Here is a 25,818-nt window from a genome sequence, read left to right as displayed (position 1 = left end):
TCAGCTTGCCACCCGACAGGAAACCGTGCCCTTTGGGGCTCTACGGAGCCTACAGGGCACGAGAACTTGGGGAGGCCCCTGGAGCCCGTCCCCACATTTGGCAGCCCCCCGTGCCCCAACCCTGAGGCCCATGCTCACCCTCCCCCATGGCCTCCTTTCAGGCCTCCACGGAGCTCGCCGCACAGCCTGCAGATTGTCCCTGCTGGGCTCCTGGACCCTAACCCTTACCCTAGGTTGGCCACAGAGGGGTCCCTCCCCTGGGTCCTGGCACCCCACTCCGGGGGTTTGGGGACACCCAAGCCCCACTGTAGGACTCAGCCTGCAGCCCACAGGAAACTGTACCGTTTTGGGGCACAACAGAGCATTCAGGACAAGAGAATTGGGACATCCCCTGAGAGCCCCTGCTGATGAACGCCGACCTTTGTGGGCCTTTCCAGATGAAACCCCAAGTTTCACATTCACCCGCCCTTGTGCCCTCATGTCACTTGGCCTGGGAGTTCTCTGAGCACTGGGCAGTTCGGACCTGCTGTCTCTTGAGGCCTAACCTAACCTTGGGTCTTCTGCTGAGGGTGCCCTCCCCGTTTGCCTGCCTCCAAAGTACCAGGCATTGGGATCACCTCTGCACGACTAGAGGACTTAGCCTGCCACACAGCAGTAAACTGCCCATTTGGGGCTACAGATGGATTCATAGCAGGAAAATAGGACGGCCCCCCTCAGCCCATCCCAGGGAACCCCCACTTTCAGAGATCTCCCCGGATCTAATTAGTAGCTTCACACTGACCTTTAAACTTGCTCCCCACGGAGATCTTTTGAAATTCTCTACACTTTCAACCGATGGCATCATCCAGCTTCAGTGCCTTACCCAGCTTTAGGTCTTGAGAAGGATTGAAATGGGAAGTCATTTCACTGATGACGACGCACTGGTGACCAAAAGATACATGCATAAATGCTTCATATCACTTGGATTCAGGGAAATGCAAATCTAAACCCCTAAAGATGCCATATCACGCAAGGCCGAATATCTAAAAATAAGAAGACATGAAACTACACATGTTCGAGAGGATGTGGAGAAACGGGAATCCTCTTACACCCCTGTGAGAATGCAGTCTGGTACAGCCACTCTTGAAAATGGTACGGAGTTTCCTCAAGAAGTTATAAATAAAGCTACCCTATGTCCCAGCAATTGCACTACTGGGTATTTACCCCAAAGAGACAGAGGTAGTGAAGACAGGGAACATGCACCCCAGTGTTCATAACAGCAATATCCATAATAGACAAACTGTGGAAAGAGTGCAGATGAACATGGACAGATGAATGGATAAAGAAGATGTGTATCATATATATAATGGAATATTACTCAGCCATCAAAAAGGATGAACATTTGCCATCACACCGACCTGGGTGGAGCTGGAGGGTATTATGCTGAGTGGAATAAGCCAATGAAAGAAAGGCAATGATCATATGCTTTCACTCCTATGTGGAATATCAGAAAAAGGGAAGAAGACCATAGGAGAAGGGAGGGAAAATAGAATGGGAAGTCATCAGAGAGGGAGAAAACCCATGATGGACTCTTAACTATCGCAAGAAACTGATGATTGTTGGAGGAGAATTTGGGGGGGGGGGAACTGGGTGAGTGGCATTAAGGAGGCCACACGATACAATGAGCACTGGGTGTTAGACAGGACTGATAATTTATTGAAGACTACATCTGATACTAATGGTGTACTGTAAGTTGGCAAATTGAATTTAAATTAAAGAATAAAAGACCTCGAATAAACAATCTTAAACATTTGTATGGAACCATTAAAGATACTGAACAGCCAGTGCAATGTGGAAAAGAAAAACAAAGCTGGAGGACTCACAATTTCAGATTTCAGGTTATACTACAAAGCTGCAGTCATCCTAACAAGACAGTACGGCACAAAAATAGACACAGCGACCAAAAGAACAGGATACAAGTTCAGACAGAAACCCAGAATTATGTGGTCCATGAATCTTCCACAAAGCAAGCAACGATATCAAAATGGAAACGGACAGTCTCTACAACAAATGGTGTTGGGAAAACTAGACAGCTACGCACAAAAGAATGAAATTAGACTGCTTTCTTACACAATACAGACAAACACAAAACAGTTTCAAGACCTCAATATGAGACCTGAATCCATAAAAATCCTACAGGAGGGAAGACAGTAAGTTCTTGACATGGACCATACCAACGTTTTTCTGGACTGTCTCCTGAGGCAAAGGAAATGAAAGCAAAAATAAACTATTGGGAATACAGCAAAATAAAAGGTTTCCACACGGAGGAAGAACAATGAAAACGTAAAAATAATAAGACAACCTACTCAAAGGGAGAAGATATTTGCAATGATCATATGCAATAAAGGGATAGTGTCCAAAATATATAGAACTGATACTACTCGACCCCAAATAAACAAATAATCCAGTTAAAAAATAGGCAGAGGAGTTAAGATGGCGGAGGAGTAGGAGACACCGTTTTCAGCCGGTCCTCCGAGTCGAGCTGGATCGGTACCAGACCAGCCTAAACAACCACGGAACCAGCCTGAGACGCAGGAAGATACATCTGGATCTCTACAAATGAACATCTCCAGCGCTGAGTATTGAGGTACGAAGCGGGGAGCCATGAAACTGTGCACAGATATCGGAAGATAAACGGAAGGGGGAGGGAGCCGCCGCGTTCGGGTGCCGGGAAGCGGTAGCCACTTGCACGGGAGAGCGGGTGGGGCTCGCGGACGGCACCCGCAAAACAGCAGACTGAGACCGTGAGCCGGGTGCGCGCGCCACCAGGCATCTCGCGGAACCCCGGAATCCTGGTGCGCTCACTGGATCCAGACTGAGACCGGGAGATCCGGGAGCGGGCGCGGGGCGGCTGGCGGCTGGCGGCATTAGGAACACAAAGGACAGAGACGCGCCGGCCCTGGAAGTGAGGGCTGGGACGCCGGGTGTGGGGCGCACATCCCGGGACGCTGCAGGGTTGAGCAGCACCAACAGAAACAGAGTTAAAGTGGCCAGAACATTAGTAGAGAACGGGCCGCAATCCTTCTGTTCCGTGACAGAGGCTGAAATTTGGCCGCTGCTGCTCTGACTCTCAGAAGAGGCACAGCAAACCGCCAGGGAAAGCCGCCAGAGAACAAAAGCCTGGAAATACCGGCTCAGAGAGTGCCCATCCCCATCCCCCCTCGCAGGGGACACGGAGACTCTACCCAAACAGGGCTGCCTGAGTATCGGCGTGGCAGGCCCCTCCCCCAGAAGGCAGGCTGAAAAATCAAGAAGCCCACAACCCGGACGCCTGGGTGGCGCAGTCATTGAGCGCCTGCCTTCGGCTTAGGGCGTGATCCCGGCGTTCCGGAAAGGAGTCCCTCATCGGGCTCCTCCGCTGGGAGCCTGCTTCTTCCTCTCCCACTCCCCTGCTTCTGTTCCCTCTCTCGCTGGTTGGCTGCCACATAAATAAATAAAATCTTTAAAGAAGAAGCCCACATCCCTAAGATCCCTATAAAACAAGGGGCACGGCCTGGGACCCAGTCAATAATTTGGGCTCTGGAAACCCCGCAACCTCTCTTCATCAGAATGACAAGAAGGAGAAGCCCCCCCCAGCAAAGAAAAGACAGTGATTCTGTGGCCTCTGCCACAGAAATAATGGATATGGATGTAACCAAATTATCAGAAATGGAATTCAGAGTAACGATGGTCAAAATGATGAGTAGAATTGAAAAAAGTATAAACGAAAAGGTTACTGAGAATATAGAATCCCTAAGGACAGAAATGAGAGCGAATCTGACAGAAATTAAAAATTCTATGAGCCAAATGCAGGCAAAACTAGAGGCTCTGACAGCCAGGGTCACAGAAGCAGAGGAACGGGTTAGTGAATTGGAGGATGGGTTAATAGAGGAAAAAATGAAAATAGAAGATGGTCTTAAAAAAATCCACGCCCACGAATGTAGGTTACGGGAGATTACTGACTCAATGAAACGATCCAATGTTAGAATCATCGGCATCCCCGAGGGGGTGGAGAAAAACAGAGGTCTAGAAGAGATATTTGAACAAATTGTAGCTGAAAACTTCCCTAATCTAGCAAGGGAAACAAACATTCGTGTCCAAGAGGCAGAGAGGACCCCTCCCAAGCTCAACCACGACAAACCTACGCCACGTCACGTCATAGTGCATTTCGCAAATATTAGATGCAAGGATACAGTATTGAAAGCGGCCAGGGCAAAGAAATTTCTCACGTACCAAGGCAAAAGCATCAGAATTACGTCAGACCTGTCTACACAGACCTGGAATGAGAGAAAGGGTTGGGGGAGCATATTTAAAGCTCTTTCAGAGAAAAACATGCAGCCAAGGATCCTTTATCCAGCAAGACTGTCATTCAGAATTGATGGAGAAATAAAGACATTTCAGAATCGCCAGTCACTAACCAATTTTGTAACTACGAAACCAGCCCTACAGGAGATATTACAGGGGGTTCTATAAAAGTAAAAAGGCCCCAAGAGTGATACAGAACAGAAAGTCACAGCCAATACAAAAAAAGACTTTACTGGCAACATGGCAATATTAAAATCATATCTATCAGTAATCAGTCTTAATGTAAATGGTTTGAACCATCCCATAAAACGACACAGGGTTGCAGATTGGATAAAAAGAAATGACCCATCCATTTGCTGTCTACAAGAGACTCATTTCAAACCCAAAGATGCATTCAGACTGAGAGTAAGGGGATGGAGTACCATCTTTCACGCAAATGGTCCTCAAAAGAAAGCTGGGGTAGCAATTCTCATATCAGATAAATTGGATTTTAAACTACAGACTATAGTTAGAGACGCAGAAGGGCACTATATTATTCTTAAGGGAAGTATTCAACAAGTGGATATGACAATTATAAATATATATGCCCCCAACAGGGGAACAGCAAGATACACAAGCCAACTCTTATCCAGAATAAAGAGACATATAAATGAAAATACATTAATAGTAGGGGACCTCAACACTCCACTATCAGAAATAGACAGAACACCCTGGCAAAAACTAAGCAAAGAATCAAAGGCTTTGAATGCCATACTCGACGAGTTGGACCTCATAGATATATATAGAACACTACACCCCAGAACCAAAGAATACTCATTCTATTCTAATGCCCATGGAACATTCTCAAGAATAGACCATGTTCTGGGACACAAAACAGGTCTCAACCGATACCAAAAGACTGAAATTATCCCCTGCATATTCTCAGACCACAACGCTCTGAAATTGGAACTCAACCACAAGGAAAAATTTGGAAGAAACTCAAACACTTGGAGACTAAGAACCATCCTGCTCAGGAATGACTCGATAAACCAGGAAATCAAAAATCAAATTAAACAATTTATGGAGACCAATGAGAATGAAAATACAACAGTCCAAAACCTATGGGATACTGCAAAGGCAGTCCTAAGGGGGAAATACATAGCCATCCAAGCCACACTCAAAAGAATAGAAAAATCTAAAATGCAGTTTTTATATTCTCACCTCAAGAAGCTGGAACAGCAACAGAGGGACAGGCCTAATCCACGCACGAGGGAGCAGTTGACCAAAATTAGAGCTGAAATCAATCAAGCAGAAACCAGAAGTACAGTAGAGCAGATCAACAGGACTAGAAGCTGGTTCTTTGAGAGAATCAATAAAATTGACAGACCACTGGCAAGACTTATCCAAAAGAAAAGAGAAAGGACCCAGATTATTAAAATTATGAATGAAAAAGGAGAGGTCACGACGAGCACCATTGAAATTGGAAGGATTATTAGAAATTTTTATCAACAGCTATATGCCAATAAACTAAGCAATCTGGAAGAGATGGAATCCTTCCTGGAAACCTATAAACTACCAAGATTGAAACCGGAAGAAATTGATTCCTTAAACAGGCCAATTAATTATGAAGAAATTGAGTCAGTGATAAACAACCTTCCAAATAACAAAACTCCAGGCCAGGACGGTTTTCCTGGGGAATTCTACCAAACATTCAAAGAAGAAATAATACCTATTCTCCTAAAGCTATTTCAAAAAATAGAAACAGAAGGAAAGCTACCAAACTCATTCTATGAGGCCAATATTACCTTGATCCCCAAACCAGGCAAAGACCCCCTCAAAAAGGAGAATTACAGACCGATTTCCCTAATGAATATGGACGCCAAAATCCTCAACAAGATACTTGCTAATAGAATCCAACAGTACATTAAAAGGATTATCCATCACGATCAAGTGGGATTCATACCTGGGATGCAAGCGTGGTTCAATATTCGCAAATCAATCAGCGTGATACATCATATCAACAAGAAAAGACTCAGGAACCATATGATCCTCTCAATCGATGCCGAAAAAGCATTTGACAAAATACAGCATCCTTTCCTGATTAAAACCCTTCAGAGTGTAGGAATAGAAGGTACATTTCTCAATATCATAAAAGCCATCTATGAAAAGCCTACTGCAAATATTATTCTCAATGGGGAAAAGCTGGAAGCCTTTCCCTTAAGATCAGGAACTCGACAAGGATGCCCACTCTCGCCACTATTATTCAACATAGTACTAGAAGTCCTTGCAACAGCAGTCAGACGACAAAAAGGGATCAAAGGTATTCAAATTGGCAAAGAAGAAGTCAAAATGTCTCTCTTTGCAGATGACATGATACTCTATATGGAAAACCCAAAAGAAGCCACTCCCAAATTATTAGAAGTTATAGAGCAATTCAGTAACGTGGCAGGATACAAAATAAATGCTCAGAAATCAGTTGCATTTCTATACACGAATAACGAGACTGAAGAAAGAGAAATTAGGGAATCCATCCCATTTACAATAGCACCAAAAACCATACGTTACCTTGGAATTAACTTAACCAGAGACGTAAAGGACCTATATTCTAGAAACTATAAATCACTCTTGAAAGACATTGAGGAAGACATAAAAAGATGGAAAGATATTCCATGCTCATGGATCGGAAGAATTAACATAGTTAAAATGTCCATGCTACCCAGAGCAATCTACACTTTCAATGCTATCCCGATCAAAATACCGAGGACATTTTTCAAAGAACTGGAACAAACAGTCCTTAAATTTGTATGGAAACAGAAAAGGCCCCGAATCTCCAAGGAACTGTTGAAAAGGAAAAACAAAGCTGGGGGCATCACAATGCCGGATTTCGAGCTGTACTACAAAGCTGTGATCACAAAGACAGCATGGTACTGGCACAAAAACAGACACATAGACCAATGGAACAGAATAGAGAGCCCAGAAATGGACCCTCGGCTCTTTGGGCAACTAATATTTGATAAAGCAGGAAAAAACATCCGGTGGGAAAAAGACAGTCTCTTCAATAAATGGTGCTGGGAAAATTGGACAGCTACATGCAAAAGAATGAAACTTGACCACTCTCTCACACCATACACAAAAATAAACTCCAAATGGATGAAAGACCTCGATGTGAGACAGGAATCCATCAAAATTCTAGAGGAGAACATAGGCAACAACCTCTACGACATCGGCCAAAGCAACCTTTTGCATGACACATCCCCAAAGGCAAGAGAAACAAAAGATAAAATGAATTTATGGGACTTCATCAAGATTAAAAGTTTCTGCACAGCCAAGGAAACAGTCAGAAAAACTAAGAGGCAGCCCACGGAATGGGAGAATATATTTGCAAATGACACTACAGATAAAGGACTGGTATCCAAGATCTACAAAGAACTTCTCAAACTCAATACACGAGAAACAAATAAACAAATCAAAAAATGGGCAGAAGATATGAACAGACACTTTTCCAATGAAGACATACAAATGGCTAACAGACACATGAAAAAATGTTCAAAATCATTAGCCATCAAGGAAATTCAAATCAAAACCACACTGAGATACCACCTTACGCCAGTTAGAATGGCAAAAATAGACAAGGCAAGAAACAACAATTGTTGGAGAGGATGTGGAGAAAGGGGATCCCTCCTACATTGTTGGTGGGAATGCAAGTTGGTACAGCCACTCTGGAAAACAGTGTGGAGGTCCCTTAAAAAGTTAAAAATTGAGCTACCGAATGATCCAGCCATTGCACTACTGGGTATTTACCCCAAAGATACAGACGTAGTGAAGAGAAGGGCCATATGCACCCCAATGTTCATAGCAGCAATGTCCACAATAGCTAAATCGTGGAAGGAGCTGAGATGCCCTTCAACAGATGACTGGATTAAGAAGTTGTGGTCCATATATACAATGGAATATTACTCAGCTATCAGAAAGAACGAGTTCTCAACATTTGCTACAACATGGACGGCACTGGAGGAGATAATGCTAAGTGAAATAAGTCAAGCAGAGAAAGACAACTATCATATGATTTCTCTCATCTATGGAACATAAGAACTAGGATGATCAGTAGGGGAAGAAAGGGATAAAGAAAGGGGGGTAATCAGAAGGGGGAATGAAACATGAGAGACTATGGACTATGAGAAACAAACTGAGGACTTCAGAGGGGAGGGGGGTGGGGGAATGGGATAGACCGGTGATGGGTAGTAAGGAGGGCACGTATTGCATGGTGCACTGGGTGTTATACACAACTAATGAATCATCGAGCCTTACATCGGAAACCGGGGATGTACTGTATGGTGACTAACATAATATAATAAAAAATCATTAAAAAAAAAAAATAGGCAGAAGACATGGACAGACATTTCTCCAAAGAAGAAATACAAATGGCCAACAGTCCTGTGAAAAGATGTTCACCATCACCCATCATCAGGAAAATGTAAATCCAAAGGACAATGAGGTAATACCTCAAACCTGTCAGAATAGCTAACATCAAAAGCACAACAAAGAGCAGGTGTTGGGAGGATGTGGATAAAGGGGAATCCTCGCGAACTGTGGGTGGGAATGCAAACTGAAGTGGCCACCGTGGAAAACAGTATGAAGGTTCCTCAAAAAATTAAATATAGAACTACCCTACGATCCAACAATCACTCTACTGGTATTTCCCCAAAGAGTAGGAAAACAGTAACTTCAAAGGATACGTGCACCCCTATGTTTCTTGCACCATTATTTACAATATCACAAAATGGAAGCAACCCAAGTGTCTGTAGAAAAATTGACAAATGAGATGATAGAAGCGTGTATTCACACACACACGCACACACACACACACACACACACACACACACACACACACACACAATGGAGTATTACTCGGCTTGAAAAAGAATGAAACCTTCCCATTTGCAGCCACATGAATGGAGCTAGAGAGTATTATCCTAACTGAAATCAGTCAGTCAGAGAAAGACAAATTCCATACGATGTCACTCTAATGGGGAATTTAAGAAACAAACAAAAATAAATAAATAAAATAGAAAAAGGAGATACACCAAAATACAAACTCTTAACAATAGAGAACAAACGGATGGTTACCAGAGAGGAGGTGGATAGAGGGATGAGTGAAATAGATGAAGCGGATTAAGAGGACACTTTTCTTGATGACCACTGAGTAATATACAGAATTACTGAATCACTCTATTGTACACCTGAAACGAATGTAACACTGTATGTTAGCTCTACTGGAATTAAAATAAATTTTTAAAAAGAATATTCTTTCAGGAACCTCTTTGAAAAAGCTTTTCCTGTGCAATGTGCATAAGCCCTACTTGGGAGAATTCACTCTAAATAATTATTCACTCTATGCCTCGAATTCAGATTACACTGAGTTCTTACTGTGGATCCCAGCCCATGGGAGCCATGGTCCTTTTCTGTCCAGGCTCAGCACCAATGCATTCAAGATTGGAAGTAGAGACACATGTCACTTCACAGTCCAGAAAGCTATTATTGTTTCTGTTTCAGTGTGAGAGAGTCACAGACTTTGGGACAGGTTTCAGAGCAGGTATATTATGGATCCTGGATCTCTACTTCAATGTTCATTGCCTGGATCCGTTTGGCTAATAGGTTCCCTGTGGATGGGCTTGCTTCCAAGCACATACATGGAAGATGCAAAGGTGGGTGTGCTTGGTGTGGGACAGGAAGAAGACCAAAAGCAGACAAGGGTCCGCCCCCTCCCCTGATCCAGGACCTGCTACGGGAGAGGGTACGGGAGGTAGAATCCATGTGAAACTCCAAGGTTACCAGCTGAACACAGGAGGAACAGGTCAAGGGATCTGGAGATGCAGGGGTTGAAGTCTGCTCTAAGATACCTCTGGGAGGAAGGGATAGAAGGAATGAGAAGGAGACACTGCCTGCCCCTGGTCCATGCCAGCTGCCCACCGCTCCGACATGCATCAGTCTAAGAGCTGACACAGCCTGGGCTCAGGATTGGCTGGCTCGGGTTCCTCAATCCTTAGTGGGACAGCTGGCCCCAGGGCTCAGAGACATGCTGAGGGAGATGAGAGGGAAAGCTGCCCCACCCAGGTCATCCCCTCCTTGAGCAGAGAGCCCTTCAGAACTGCTAATAAAAACCCACTAATGGGGTTGAACGCCATGCCATGGATGAACTAAGGCATAGAGATATGTAAAATAACATTCATTTTTAAGTTCAGAGCTGTCATCTCAGGAAGTGGGGAGAGCTTCCCTGAAGAAGACTGAGGGGAGGGCAGGCCATGCTGAAAAGGGAGACATGGATCTCCTGATTGGAGACCTGCAGCCCCCTTCCAGGGCAGGGCATCATCCTCGCATCACATGAGATCCATGGAGTGTTCCATCAGGGCCAGATGTTTGTCTCGAGAAGGGTATCCTGGCAACGGACTGCACAGGGCACCAGGGACGAGGGCCAGATGGAAGACGGACAATACCCTGGAGGCCATGGCACAAGAGCAGAGGCACATGACCTTGAAGATGATGATGAAAAGCAGGAGGTGGCAGCATGGAGCCGGCCCGAAAGTGCCATGGGAGCAGTGCCCACAGCTACACTGACTGTGTGCCTTCTGTGCCAGGTGTGGCTGACTTCAGTGTGCTCCAGACTAGTCCTGACCACAAGACTAGGAAGTGTGCACCACCCCCAGCCTCCTCTCCCCTTGCAGCTGCTAGGAATCATGGTCACAGACCCTCGTCAGCTTTCGTGGAATCGAAGCAGTGGCTCCCCCGCACGCTGAACCTCTGGTGGTGGTCCAGTGCGACCCTCGTGCCTGGCCAGACACTGATGTCTACCTGTCTCCACACAAATCCACAGACAGGAGGGTGTCCCTGAATTCCACAGCACCTGATGAGACAGATCCACAGAACCCAACACCCAGTGGGTTACTCGGGACTTCACCTATGGTCATGGAGCTCCCCATACCCTATTTCTGTCACTTCCCACAGAAAGCCTGTTTCTGATCCCCCACAATACCATACATCCTGATTGCTGACCTGGGGTCATGCCATGAACTCACATGGCACCTTTCTTTAAGAGAAGGCTATGCCTACACCTCCTAGAAAATATTCCTAATGAAGTACAAGTCCATCAGGACTACAGTGTGAACGGTAGCACACAGCCTGCATGGTAGTAGTCAGTAATTCCAACAAGGGTTAACCCCATCCCCGGACTCACAAAACCTTCCTCCGTCCCCACAGAACTCATGGTCTGCCCTCAGAAAACCCTCCAGGAAACAAATCTTTTATCTGAATGTTCTCTTCACCTTCTGCTTCAAGTCTTGTTCAACCACAATGATATGAAACTAGAAATCAGTCTCAAGAGAAAAATAAGACAGTCAAAAATAGGTGGAAATTGGGGGGCCTGGGTGGCTCAGTCGTTAAGGATCTGCCTTCAGCTCAGGTCGTGATCCCAGGATCATGGAATCTAGCCCCGAATCAGGCTCCTTGCTCAGTGGGAAGCCCACTTCTCCCTCTCCCACCCCTCTGCTTGCGTTCCCTCTCTCGCTGTCTCACTCTCTGTCAGATAATTAAATAATCTTAAAAAATATGTGGAGATTTAACAACATGCTACTGAACAACCAACAGTCAAAGAAGAAATAAAAAAAATTTTGGAAGTACCTTGACACTGATGAAAAAGTCAACCTACAAAAACTTATGGGATGCAGCAAAAGTAGTTCTATGGGGGACGATCATAGAAATTCAAGTCTTCATCAATCCATGAGAATGCTCTCCTATAAACAACCTGATTTATGTGGTAAAGAAGTAGAAAATAAAACAACAAACAAAGCACCAATTTAGTAGAAATAAGGAAATGACAAAAAGGAATACATAAATAAATACAAGGGAGACTAAAAAGACAAAAAAAACAATAAAAATGAGAGTTGCCTCTTTTGGAAAGATAAACAAAACTGACAAAGTTAGCTAGACTCACCAAGAAAGACAGAGGACTCCAATACAATCAGGAAAGGAAGATAATGGATTCCTGTCTCATATCAAAATCAAAAGAACTCTTCAACCTTGGACACAACAACTTCTTGCAAGCCACGTCTCTAAAGGCAAAGGAAATAAAAGCAAAAATGAACTATTGGCACTTCATCAAGATAAGAAGCTTCTGCTCGACAAAGCAAACGATCAACAAAACAAAAAGGCAACCTGTGGAATCGAAGAAGATATCTGCAAATGATATTACAGATAAAGGGCTGCTATCCAAGATCTATAAAGAACTCCTCAAATTCGACACCCAAAAAATGGGCAGAAGACACAAAGAGGGGGTGCCTGGGTGGCACAGCAGTTAAGCATCTGCCTTCGGCTCAGGGAGTGATCCCGGCGTTATGGGATCGAGCCCCACATCAGACTCCTCCGCTATGAGCCTGCTTCTTCCTCTCCCACTCCCCCTGCTCGTGTTCCCTCTCTTGCTGCCTGTCTCTATCTCTGTGGAATAAATAAATAAATTCTTTAAAAGAAATTAACAAGACAGGAAATTAAAAAAAGTCAGAGAGGATGTGGAGAAAGGGGAACCCTCTTCCACTACTCATGAGAATTCAAGCTGGTACAGCCACTTTTGAAAACAATATGGACGTTCCTCAAGACATTAAACACAGAGCTATCCTACGACCCACCAATTGCACTACTGGGTATTTACCCCATAGACACAGAGTAATGAAAAGAAGGGGCACCTATATCCCAATGTTCATAGCAGCAATGTCCATAATAGCCAAACTGTGGAAGGAGCCAAGATGTCCTTCAGCAGATGAATGGACAAAGAAGATGTGCTTCATCTATACAATGGACTATTACTCAGTCATCAGAAAGGATGAATACCCACCATTTGCACCAACGTGGATGGATGTGGAGGGGATTATGCTAAGTGAAATTAAGTCAAGCAGAGAAAGACAATTATCATATGGTTTGACTCCTATGTGGAATGGAAGGAATAGCATGGAGGACATTAGGAGAAGGAAGGGAAAAGTGAAGGGGGGAATGAGAGGGGGAGATGAACCATGAGAGACTATTGACACTGGGAAACAAAATGAAGGTTGCAGAAAGGGAGGGGTAGGGGAATGGGTTATCCTGGTGATGGGTATTAAGGAGGGCACGTGTCATAATGAGCACTAGGTGTTATATGCAAATAATGAATCATGGAACACTATATCAAAAACAAAAGAAGTACTGTAGGGTGACTAACATCATTTTAAAAAAAGAGAAAGATATGAAATCCATACAGGAAAACTGTCACTATTTGCAAATGACACGAAATCCCGAAAGATTCCACACACAAAAAAAAAAATACTGTTAGAATAAACAATATCAAGAAAGCTGCAGGATATAAAGTCAATATACAGAGAACTGTTGTCTTTATTTTTTTTCAGATTTTATTTATTTATTTGACAGGAAGAGAAAAAAGCACGAGCAGGGGGAGTGTCAGAAAGAGAGAGAAGCAGACCCTCGCTAAGCGGGGAGCCCAACACGGGGCTCGATCCCAGAACTCTGGGATCATGACCTGAGCTGAAGGCAGACGCTTCACCTATGGGGCCACCCAGATAACCCAACTTCTTTCATTTCTGTATACTGATGACACACTTTCGCAAAGAGAAATTAAAAAAGCAATGCCATTTACAATTGCATCAAAAAAAATCTAGGAATAAAAGTAACCATGAATGAGAAAGACATAGTACACCCAACACATTGCAGAAAAGAAATGAAAAACATGTGTGTCGAGGGGGGCAGAATGTATGGGTCAAAGATTTGGAAGGCAACACAAACAAATGGAAGCATACGACATGCTCCTTAACTGGAAGAGTTAATTATGTGAACATGTCCATCGTACCCAAAGCAATAGACAGATGTGATGAAATCCCTATATGAATTCCAGTGGCATTATTTGAGGAAATAGAAAACACTCCTCAAACTTGTATGGTATCACAAAAGACCCCAAATACCCAAAGGAACCTGGAGAAAGAAAGGTGCAGTCAACACACACCTGGATTTCAAGCTATATTACAAAGCTGTTGTCATCAAAACAGGATGGTACTGGCATAAACACAGACACCAGGTCAGTGGAACAGAACAGAAAGCTCAGAAACTTACCCACACGTAGATGATCCTAACTTATGACACAGCAGCACAAGATATGCCATGAGGGAAGGACTGTCTCTTCAGTGAGCGGTAACGGGAAAACTGGACACTAAATGCAGAAGAATATAACTGGGTCACTTTCTTACACCACACACAAAATTTTTAATGGATGAATGATTTGAACATAAGACCTGAATCCATAAACCTCCAAGAAGACACAGGTACTAAGTCTCTCGACATTGGTTTTGGCAAAGAGTCTTCAGATCGGACACCAAATGCAAAGGCAACAAAAGCAAAAATAAACAAGTGGAACAACATCAAACTGAAAACTTCCACACAGCAAAAAAAAACAGAAAAACTTAAAAGGCCACTGACATAATAAGAAAAAAATATCTGCGAATCATATGTGTGAGAAGAGGCTAATATCCAAAATACACACAAAACTCAAACAAACCAAAACAAACAAAAAAAAACGTATAAAAAAATGGGGGGAATATGTGAATAGATACTTTACAAAGATGGCACACAGGTGCCAACAGAAAGAAAAAGTTGTTCGACATCACTCATCATGGTCAGGGAAACATCAGGCAAACCCACAATCAGCTATCCCTTCACAACTGTTGGAACAGCAATTGTCCCAGAGACATTCACCAGGTGGGGTCAAGGGTGTGCAGACGAGGAGACACTGTGCACTGTTGGTGGGAATGGAAATTGGTACAGCCACTGTGACTAACGGTATGGAGGTTCCTGAAAAAATAAATACAACTACAACATGACCCAGTAATGGCTCTACTGAGTATTGATTTGGAGAGCACAAAAATACTGCCTCAAAAAGACAGATGTACTCCCACGTTCACTTCAGCATTATTCACAAGAACCAGACATGGAAACACAGACCTTGGGGGCCTTATGCCAAGTAACTCAGACACAGAAAGACCAATACCAGAGGCTGTCATGTACATTCCACGTGGAATAAACAAATACTGAACACATAGATACTGAGAGCAGATTGGTAGGTGCCAGATTCGGGGATGGGGTGGTAGAAACGGGTGAAGGTGGTCAAAGTCTCAATGTTTGAGTAAGAAAATCCGACAGTCATGATATATTCTGTCCAGCATGGAGACTAAAAATAATCCCGCAGCATGGGGTATAGGTTTCCCTGCTCTTTGAAAGTACAGGGCTTCTGAGAAACCTTGCACAGCAGAAATGGTGTCAAGAAGGAATGGCCATTAATTTACACGGAACAATTAGACAGTGTGCTCAGACTCCAAAATTCCTTCTCTTTGGCTTTTCTTAGGCCTCAGGACACAAGTTCCTAAGGGAGGCCCAGCATAAATGAAGATAAAGCACAGCAGAGGCTCACAGACACCATTCAAAGTGCTGGTGGCTGGATGCGGAGAGCGGTTCCCAGCGGAAGGAGCTGGTTCGGGTGCACGCGGCCTCTGTCATGCTTCTCCCCAAAACAGATGCTGAACGCGATTCTCACTGTTCACCTTTTTTCATGAGAGGGAAATCCTCTTCAGGTCTCTTCCTCTTACTGAAGCTGGGTAATAACATAGTTCTTTCAAGAAAAGCAAGTGTCGTACTGTGAACGTTTAAAAAGTGGGGGATAGCTGTATTTCAGCATTGCTGAGGGAGGAGATGTGAAAGGTTCTCCCAGACACAAAAATCAGCAGATCCACCGGGAAATGCACCTTCCTCAGCATTCGGAACACAGATTACCTCCTACCCCCTGAGAAACCCTCTCCTTCCCCTCGATCAGGACAACCCACAACAGCTGGGAGTTACCCCAATTCCTCCGTTCTCCTGCTCCTAATAGCTAACCCATCAGCAAATCCTGTGAGCTCCATCCTCAAAATGGACCGAGAATAGGTCTAACCACACCATCCAAGGCCACCTGTCTGGTCCACCGTGCCTGAGTTCCTGGAAGAGCTTCGTCATTGACCTGCCTTGCCATCTTCAACCCTCTGTCATCTGTTCTCAACACTGTAGCCAGGATGGCCCAGTGAAACAGGGTCTTATGGGGTTATAGCCATGGAATGGCTTGCTGTCACCCTCTGTCACCTCTCTGAGCTCATGTCCTAAGCTGTCTCCTGTGGCCACAGGGCCTTCTTGCTGCTCCTGGACATACCTGGAATTCTCCTGCCCCAGAGCCTTTGCACATGCTTTCCCTTCTGTTCATAAAGCTCTTGATGTGTTCTCACTCACCTTCTGAGAAGTCTGAATTGGAGTGACAGGGACAGAAGATGAGGCCGTCTGTGTTGGGTGAGGCTGGTGGCCCAGAAGAAGGTTCTCTGCCACCTCTCCACCTTTGCCTCACTTGTCCTCAGTCAGGAACTTGCACACAGACCTCACCTGTCACAACTCTCACCCAGGAGACCCACAGCCACCCCTGGAGCCCACCCTGCCCACACCCTGCTGCAGAATGCATTCAGCTCTCCTCTGGAACCCCTGTCAGCTTTACCCAGACCTGGAACTCCCCCGTCTCCTGCAAAGCTCCCGGATTCCTCCTCTTCCTCCAAAATCACACTGGCGCAAGGCTTTCATGAGAAATCTATAATGCTAACTAATGAAAGATTCACACCTACTTTCCCCTTCTGTTGCCTTTTTCTCCACTTTCATTCCTACCTGTGCAAACTGTAACATATCTGTGGAAGATGAACATGCTCTGAGATCTGAGTCTTTCATTGCAGCTTTCTGAGGACTTCTTATGTGATAAGAAACAAGTGTATCCTACAACAGGGTGTTTTACAACTATCATCTATAGAATAGTACAGCCCAATTCACTACAATTTTACCTCACTCTTCATGAAGCAGAACACTTTTTCCTTTCTTCTCTTACTTAAATTCCAGTTAGTTCACAGGCCATGGAATATTCGCTTCAAGGGTAGGATTTAGTGAATCCTCACCTGCATACAGTACCCAGTGCTCATCACAAGTGCCCTCCTTAATACCCCTCACCCATTTAACTCTTCCCCCCACGCCCCTGTCCTACAGCAACACTCAGTTTGTTCTCCAAGGTTGAGTCTATTTCCGTGTTTGCCTCTCTCATCACCCCTCCACTCTGTTCATCTGTTTTCTTTCTGAAATTCCACAAGCGTGAGAGCATAGGATATTTGTCTTTCCTCACTCATTTTCCTTAGCTTAATACACTCTAGATCCATCCACATCCTTGCAAATGGTACAATTCCATTCTTTTTGAAGCTGGGTCATATTCCGTTATATATATGTATCCCACATCTGCTTTATCCATTCATCAGTGCATGGACGTTGGGATTCTCCCAGTTTGGCTACTGTGGACATTGCTGCTATAAACATCATGGTGCATGTACCCCTTTGGATCTGCATTTTTGTATCTTTTGGGTAATTCCTAGGAGAGCAATTGCTGGATCATAGGGTTGTTCAATGTTTAACTTTTTGAGGAACCCCCACACTGTTTCCCAGACTGGCTCACCACTTTGCATTCCCACCAACAGGATGGGAGGGTTCCCCTTTATACAGAACATTATCTGCTGGCAATTTAATAAGAGGAAACAAAACCTCTGGGAGATGCACCCAGGGTCAGGCAAGCAGTTGCAGAATTCACCCCAGGCTCCTGACGGCAAGCCCCTTGAAGCCACCAGCATGCCACTATCCAAAAGAATTCCCAGACTCTCCTTCTGTCTCCACCACCAAAGAAACTACAGAGAGAATATGGCACCTCAAAATATCGAGATAATACATTTAGTAAAACTAGAAAGTCAAGCTCAACTTTTAAACAGGAACAGGCTGCTTTGGATAATTTTGAATTTTCCCTCCACCCTAATTTTAACTCTTCTGATGAATAAACTAATCAATGATGAAACATCACCTTTGTCAAATGACATCATCCACGTCTGTATCAGATGAATAAAGCCACCTAACTCTAGATGCTGGCCACTCAACCATATCTTAGGCCCAACTGAATAAACACTGTTAGATGAAGGAACAAATTAGATGTTACAAACAGGCACAGAGTGAATCTCTCCTTCCCTTTCTAATAAAAGAGGGTTCCTAGGAAACAGATGGTCAAAATACATTTGTAAGCAATAAATGGACAGAGAAATTGTGATCCCCTGCAGAGTTCTACCTGCAGGGAAACTAAGTAATTCTTGCACCAAACCCAGAATGCTGACAGATACTTCAATTTTACTTTGTGGCTCAACTAGAGAAAAGAGAAAAGCCCAGGAAGTTTTGGGATAATAAGAGGTTTTACGTCCAGCCCTGACATAGTTAGCACATTTTGCCAAACATACCTGTGCTTTCTCTGAACACTGCCGTCCTGTGTCAAGCTGCCTCGCTGACTCCGATGCTGACGTTCAAAACCTCGGGTGTCTTGGAGCCAGAGAAGAGAAGTGCTGTCAGCTGGGGTGAAGAAGGCACCTCTGACCTAAAGCCTGCACACCTGCTTCGGTTTCTGGGCGAAGGGGCAACACATACTTGTTGTTTAGCAGTAATTATCTTCATTCTCAATAGACCAATGACCTTGCCTTTTCTGGATAGCAGACTTATTCTTCTAAAGAAACCCTCAATTCGTCTATTCCTAATGCAACTAGAGTGGAACATTTATTTCTCACTTAAATAGAAAACACCCTTATTGTCGACACTGCGTGAATGAACTTTTAAAAACATTTTAGAGAGAAAGGAAGAGATCTTTATTCAAACCCAAGTCAGGACAGCTGCCTGGGAGACACAATCTTCACCAAGAAGGGAGTGCTCTGGGGAAGGAGCATTTGGGGCAGGCTTATATTTTTTTTCTGTTTTGTTTTACGTACAGAGTTACACACCACAATGAGGATCTTCTTAGATTCCATGAAGTGACAGACTCTTTCTTATGTTCTCAGTATGTACATGTCAGTATGAATTTAATCTTATGGGAGCCAAAGAGGTTATTTTTTCTTATCTTTATGTTGGCATTTTTGGTTATTGTTTTCTTCTCGAAGCAGATGTACAACATGTGCTTGGGGCAGAAACAGGGCCCATGCTTTGAAGTTTTGCCCAGTCATTTTGAGCTGGGTAAAATGTTAAATAATTACTTTCCCTGGAGCCCAGGTTCAGGGCCCACAGATGATATAAGATAAAAATTAGTTTCATCATTATAATTACTACTAAATGGAGGAATTTGAGACAAAAGCACCTTTCACAAGAGTACCAAGAAATCAAAATGATGCCCACAGAAGGCTACCTGCTCCATGGTCAGCACAGGTAGCAGAAGTGTTCACAGTCTCTGGACTCCTGCCCTTCTCCTGCCCAAATCTCTGAAGCACACAGACCACTTAAAATCAGAATTGTAGAACTGCTGGACACCTTAGAGATGTCTGGCACCATTCCCTTGGACTGCAGAATAAAACACAGTAGCTCGTTGTCACAATCTAATTTCAACATGAAGTGTCCCCTAGATGCACTTTCTCTGCAAATGTTGACTAATGTAAGTCACAGTCATACCAATTAAAACTAGGATGGCTGGGAAGTCATCGTAGGTAAGGGAATATTTTAGTCATGTTTATAAGCATTGGCTCACTTTGTAGAAGAGGCTGAGCTGAGTGTTTTTAAGTACTATTTCAGACCTGTTTTACAGCACCCTCTGAACATACCAGAGCCTGAATCGACTCAAAAAGATAGTTGGTTTCAGAAACTTTAATACCAGAAAAATATTATACTGTCTGTATTCCTAAGGATCTTTGAGTATATTACCCAGAGGTTCTCCACTGAGATAATGATCTTAATGATCACCATGGGCAGAGGTGAAAAGGCCCGCTGAATTCGTTCCATTTGTCCACATGACAAGAAAATCCTGATACTTGATAGGTTTCCAGATCGAGAAGACCGGAGATAAGAGGGAAATAGTACCCTGTATGGAACAACAAGGGATTTGGAGTCAATTTGGGGATCCCACTTAGGTTTCTGACACTAAAATCCTCTGTGACTCATATCATCTGAGTCCCTGTCTAACCACCTGAAAATGTGCCTAAAAATATCTACACCCTAGTTGAGAAGTTTAAGAGGCAGAATGCTACAAAGAGCCAGTATGATGTCTCTCAAGAACAGGTGCTCAGGAAGCCATAATTGCTATTGGGTCTATTTCTTTTCCAGAAGAAAGAACACATGTTGAATCCATATTTCTAATAGATGACTCACCAGATGATTTTCAAACCTGAAGGAAGGCCAAGAAGTCGCTCTTGTGTCATAGTTCACTCAGAAATCATGTTGTTGGACTGGTGAGGACGATACGATAGCAACGTCATCACTAAGAGTGGGGAGCTTCTAATTTCCATACGGCCATGTTGACCCCCTTAGCTCAGAGCCACCAGACAGGGCAGCTGGGGTGAGGGCACCGTCATCACTATGAGTGGAGAGCTTCCCATTTCCATATGGCCATGTTGACCCCCTTAGCTCAGGGACACCAGAAAGGACAGCTGAGGGGGACCACAGGTCAAGGCTGCCAGGTGTGGCTGGGGCAGGCAGAACTCTGACTTAAGGCTCAACTCCTGTCTAGGTTATTATAATGCTCTTCACAAAGAAAGTGCCATTGTCTGTGAGCCCTCATGTAGAAAAGGTTCAGAATTTCCATTGAGATTCCCTCTCTGACCTTTAGGATATGTAGCAAAGTTTCATTTAATTTTAAACATTGAAGGACTTCCTGGTTTTCTTTTCGCTATGACTGTGGCTCAATTCCCCTGAGGTCTAAGAATAGAATCTAGTTAATTTCAGGGTTTAACATTTGTAGGCTTGATTTGTGGCCCCACCTATCATCTATTTGGGTGAAGAGTCTATGACCACTTGAAAATAATGTATTCTGCACTTATTATGGAATGTTCCCTATATGTCAATTAGGTCACATTTGTTACCAATGTTTTGTCGGCTTTTTCTGTCAGATATTGAGAAAGGTATATTAAAATCTTCAAACAATGCTGCTCTATTCAACGTTGCATTGGAGAATCTACTACTGTTAGAAGGCAAGAGAAACAAAAAGTATAAGAATTGAGGGGATAATTGTGACTATTCACAGATAATACGATTGTGTACATAGAAAATCCAAAACAGTCTATAAATATCCTATTGGAATTAGAAATGCAAGTTATAAATTTGAGTTGGATTGTAGCTTCCCATTGGACAGTTTCTGAAAGAAAACATAGAACCTGTCAATCTTGGGGTAGGACATAGGGTGCACTAACCATTTCAAAGAATTCAGTGGGACTTCATAAAAATGTGACATTTCTCCTTATCTTATGACCATAAGAAAATGAAAAAGTGAACCGCAGGGTGGGAAGTAAAAATTTGCAATACATACACTGACAAAGACTTGTCAAGAAAGAATTCCTGCTCATCAACCATAAAAAGTCTATTGATAAACGAATACTTCACAAAAGATTGACTGATGGCCAATAAGAACAGGAAAGGGTGCTCTACAGTATTATTTTCAGGAACAGCAAGGCCTTTCCTAAAATGAAAACATACACACAAACCAGTATTCCCTAGATGGATGACATCCTTATTTCTGAGGACAGCTTGAAGAACAGACTAGCATCAAAGTAAAGTGATGGAATTCCTGACACTCAGAGGGTGGACAATTGACCTCAAACTACAGTACAATTTCTAGGCATCATTCGGTCCTCTGAAGGCAGACCACTACCACACCCCTTCCTACACCACACAGGTTGCTTCCCAACCCCTACTATAAAAAAAGAAGATGAGAAACAGATAGGACTAGTAGGAAATAGCAAAAATCACATGTGGGGATTATCCTGAAACACACTGATTACATAACTAGTGTAAGGACGTGTAGGGAACTGACAAGGACAGAGACTCAAGGCGTACTTCTTTGGGAAATGCTGTCTGAAATCGTCACACGTTGGTACCTGCTAATGAGGGCTCTGAGCATACCCTAGGGTTTGCTCACAAGGGTCTGCAACACCATCGCTGAGGACTGAAACTCTTCAAGACCTCAAAGCTTGCCTGATTGACTATTGGACTAAGAGATTCCCATGTTCTGAAAACAAATACCAACTAATTGAAAGGTTCACCTGGGCTCTCTCGGAGGCCGTACAAGAAGCTGAACCATTCACTGAAAATCAATTACACACACACACACACACACACACATACACACACACACCTGTCATTTCACCAATTACTTAAACATTCAAGGTTCTTCCTACCTTTTCTTTTTCACATTGATATTTATACTCACATGAAATGTCATCATTTCTAACGAACACTGATGTCAAAAATAGAGATCCATTGACACAATATTTACAAAATGGAACTTCCCTGCTGTCATTTTCAATATAGCGTTTTTTAAAGTTCATACATATTTTAGGTTTTTGGTAACTTATACAGGAGAAGATCAGCATTGAAAAACTCTGAATACTGACAATGAGTTTGAAGCCTAGAGAACAAAAATTGTCCAATTTCATAGATAATAAGGAACCAAAGGGAAAGCATGGAAACTGTAGTTGAATAATTTTACACATGTGCATCCTCTATTATTCTACTACTGAGTCCCTAGCGCAGGACTCACCCTGCAGCCCTGCCACCACCCTGGCCTCTAGGGGCGCCGCTGGTCATTCAGGGCAGTGGAACGTGCAGTGTCCTCTGAGCCCCCAGTGAACTTTGAAAGCCCTGCGCGAAATCTCTTGGGCTCACGCTCCCACTCGCCAGCGCCCTCACCTCCGCTAGCCTCGCCGCATGCGGCAGAGCCGGTGGATCGGGCTTGCCAGCCTCCTGGGGGCTAACCCTAATGCTAGGTCGGTCCCAGAGGGGCACCTCCCAAGGGGCCTGGCGCCAGGACACCTGGGATTCGGGATCCCCGAGCCCCACCGCTGGACGCATCCTGCCACGCTGCCGACACCCGGGCCGCTAGGAGCTCCGCTGGTCATTCAGGGAGGGAGAACGGGCAAGGCCCTAGAGCCCCCGCCAACATTCAAAGGCTCCCAGCGCCAAAACCCTAGGGTCCACGCTCCCGCTCGCCAGTGCCCTGCCTCGGCCAGCCCCTCTGCACACCATAGAGCTGGCGGATCGGGCCTGCCGGCCTCCTGGGGGCTAACCCAAACCCTACGACAGCCCCCGAGGGGCCCCTCCCAATGGGCCTGGTGTCGCCACACTAGGGCTTGGGGACCCCCGATCCCCGGCTCTGGGATAACCCTGCTGCCCCGCCGCCACCCGGGCCGCTAGGGCGCTGCCGGTCATTCAGGGCGGAAGAACTTGCTGAGCCCTTCGAGCCCCCGGTGACTTTCAAAGGCCCCCCGCGCCAAAACGCTTGGGCCCACGCTCCCGCTCACCAGCGCCCTCACCTAGGCCAGCCCCTCCGCACGCCGCATAGCCAGTGAACTGGGCCTGCCAGCCTCCTTTGGGCTAACGATAACCCTAGGTCAGCCCCCGAGGGACCCCTCCCAAGGGGACAGGCAGTGCCATGGCAGGTATAGGGGACCCCCGAGCCCCAGCTCCGGACTCACCCTGCCGCCCCTTCGCCACCCTGGCCGCTAGGGTGCTGCCGGGCATTCAGGGAGGGAGAATGGTCAGGGCCCTCCGAGCCCCGGCGATTTCGTAGGCCCCCACGCCAAAACGCTTTGTCCCACACTCCCACTCGCCAACACCCTTACCTCGGACCGCTGCTCCACACATCGCACAGCCAGCCGCTCCGGGCTGCCGGCCTCCTGGGGTCTAACCCTAACCCTAGGTCGGTCCCCGAGGGGCACCTCCCAAGGGGCCTGGCGCCGCAATGCCAGGGATTGGGGACCCCCGAGCACCAGCGCCGGACTCACCCTGCCGCCCCGCCGCCTCCTGGGCCGCTAGGGGCGCCGCCGGTCATTCAGGATGGGAGAATGGTCAGGGCCCTCTGAGCCCCGGCAACCTTTGAAGGCCCCCCACGCCAAAAAGCTTGGGCCCACACTCCCGCTCGCCAGCGCCCTCACCTCGGCCCACCGATCAGCTCACCACACAGCCGGCGAATAGGGCCTGCCGGCCTCCTGGGGGCTAACCCTAACCCTAGGTCGGCCCCAGAGTGGCCCCTCCCAAGGGGCCTAGCTCTGCAAGCCATATAATGTGGACCCCCGAGCCCCAGTGCTGGACTCACCCTGCCGCCTTGCCACACCCAGGGTGCTAAGGGCGCCGCCGGTTATTCATGGCAAAAGAAGGGGCAGGGCTTTCCGAGCCCCCAGAGACATTCGAAGGCATCCCGCGCCAAAACGCTTGTGCCTATGCTCCCCCTCTCCAGTGCCCTCACCTCGGACCGCTGCTCCGCAGACCGCACAGCCAGCCAATCGGGCCTGCTGGCCTCCTGGGGGCTAACCCTAAGCCTAGGTCTGCCCCCAAGGGGCCCATCCCAAGGGGCCTGGCGCTGCAATGCCAGGGATTGGGGATCCCCAAGCCGCAGTGCGGGACTCCCCCCATCGCCCCACCAGCAACAGAGCCGCTAGGGGCGCTGCTGGTTGTTCAGCCAGGAGAAGGGGCAGGGCCCTCCGAGCCATGACAACATTCAAAGGCCCAGGACGCCAAAACGCTGGTGCCCACGCTCCCGCTCCCCAGCGCCCTCACCTTGGCCCGCCCCTCCGCTCACTGCACAGTGGGTGGATCGGGCCTGCTGCCCTCCTGAGGGTTAACCCTAACCCTAGGTCGGCCCCCCAGGGGCCCCTCCCAATAGGCCTGGGGCCGCAATGCTGGGGATGGGAACCCTGAGCCCAAGTGCCGGACTCACCCTGCTGCCCTTCAGCCACCCGAGCCATAGGTGCCCCGCCGGTCATTCAGAGCAGAACGGGCAGGCCCTCCGAGCCCCCACCGACCTTCGAAGGCCCCCCACGCTAAAACGCTTGGGCTCATGCTCAGTCTCGCCAGCGCCCTCACCTCAGCCAAACCCTCCACGTGCCGAACAGGCGCAGATCGGGTCTACCGGCCTCCTGGGGGATAACCGTAACGCTAGATCGACCCCGAGTGGCCTCTCCCAAGGGGCCTGGCGCCGCAACGCTGGGGATTGGGGATCCCGAGCCTCAGCACCTGACTCACACTGCTGCCCAGCCGCCACCCGGGGGCTTGGGTTGCTGCTGTTCATTCAGGGCGGGAGAATGGGCAGGGCCCTCTGAGACATGGCAACCTTCGAAGCCCCCCCCCCCCCCGTGCCAAAACGCCCAGGCCCAACCTTCCACTCACCAGAGCCTTCTCCTCGGTCCGCCAATCCGCTCTCCACACAGCTGGCGAATAGGACCCGCCAGCCTCCTACGGGCTAAACCTAACCCTAGGTTGGCCCCCAAGGGGCCCCTTCCAAGGGGCCTGGCGCCACAACTCCGGGGATTGGGGACCCCCAAGCCCCAGCACTGGATGCAACTTGTCGCCCCGCCCCACCCGGGCCGCTAGGGGCGCCGACGTTCATTC

The sequence above is a fragment of the Ursus americanus genome, chromosome 22 (assembly GCF_024610735.1).
Source record: "Ursus americanus isolate L20-20 chromosome 22, mUrsAme1.1.p, whole genome shotgun sequence".
Classification (NCBI taxonomy): domain Eukaryota; kingdom Metazoa; phylum Chordata; class Mammalia; order Carnivora; family Ursidae; genus Ursus; species Ursus americanus.
This window is presented reverse-complemented; position numbering follows the sequence as displayed.